This window comes from Prosopis cineraria, unplaced genomic scaffold (assembly GCF_029017545.1).
Source record: "Prosopis cineraria cultivar Desert tree isolate PC_DT_omini unplaced genomic scaffold, ASM2901754v1 PC11, whole genome shotgun sequence".
NCBI lineage: Eukaryota > Viridiplantae > Streptophyta > Magnoliopsida > Fabales > Fabaceae > Prosopis > Prosopis cineraria.
This window is the reverse complement of record NW_026555342.1, coordinates 7,645,972-7,647,022: the sequence shown is the minus strand read 5'-3', so window position 1 is coordinate 7,647,022 and position 1,051 is coordinate 7,645,972.

Genomic DNA, 1,051 nt, shown 5'->3' with positions numbered 1-1,051 from the left:
AAAATTGATATGCAATTGTATAGATTAGGTGAAGACTTGGTTACTAAGTGGTTATACTCACCTTTCAATTCTCAATACTTTTAAGGCTTAGCTCATCGAATCCGAGTCAAGGAAAAACACATAGAGACTTAGGATTGTAGAGTAATCTTTTCTGTATGCCTCTTTTTGTTGTTTTTATGTATAAATGTTAATATAATTGCTAACTACTTGTGTATTTATGCCCCAAGTTCGTGAGTTTTGGTTATAAACTTATGGATAGGGCCAAAATACTTGTGAAAGTAGAAACATGTATATTTTGAAAGATTTGAAATGAAAATGATGATTTTGTGCATGAATTTTCTCCCTTGTGTTTTATGAAATTTGGAGTTGAGTGGTGATTTTGAAAAATATATGTTTTTGATTGTGTATGGTGCATTGCACGGGTCTGCTAGAGTCCAATGAGTGTGGTCAGAGAGTTGGTGTAGGCTTTTGGCACTTGTGGTTAAGTTGGGTTAAGTTGGCACTTGTGGTCAGAGATTTTTGTGAAAAAGTGGTGAAATGGGTTTTAGTGTCTAACATTTTATAAAAAAAAGAATTTGAGTGTGAAACCAGTGCCATTAGCTAGAGTGAAGAGAAATTTTTGTGTAAACACTGAAACCATCAGACGAAAATTTTAGGGTTTAGGGTTTAGGGTTTAGGGTTTAGGGTTTAGGGTTTAGGGTTTAGGGTTCGGGGTTCAGGGTTCGGGGTTTGGGGTTCGGGGTTCGGGGTTCGGGGTTCAGGGTTCAGGGTTCGGGGTTCGGGGTTCGGGGTTCGGGGTTCGGGGTTCGGGTTCGGGTTTCGGGGTTCGGGGTTCGGGGTTCGGGTTCGGGGTTCGGGTTCGGGGTTCGGGTTCGGGTTCGGGGTTTCGGGTTCGGGGTTCGGGGTTCGGGGTTTCGGGTTCGGGGTTCGGGGTTCGGGGTTCGGGGTTCGGGGTTCGGGGTTCGGGGTTCGGGGTTTGGGTTTTAGGGTTCGGGGTTTTAGGGTTCGGGGTTTTAGGGTTCGGGGTTTTAGGGTTCGGGGTTTTGGGGTT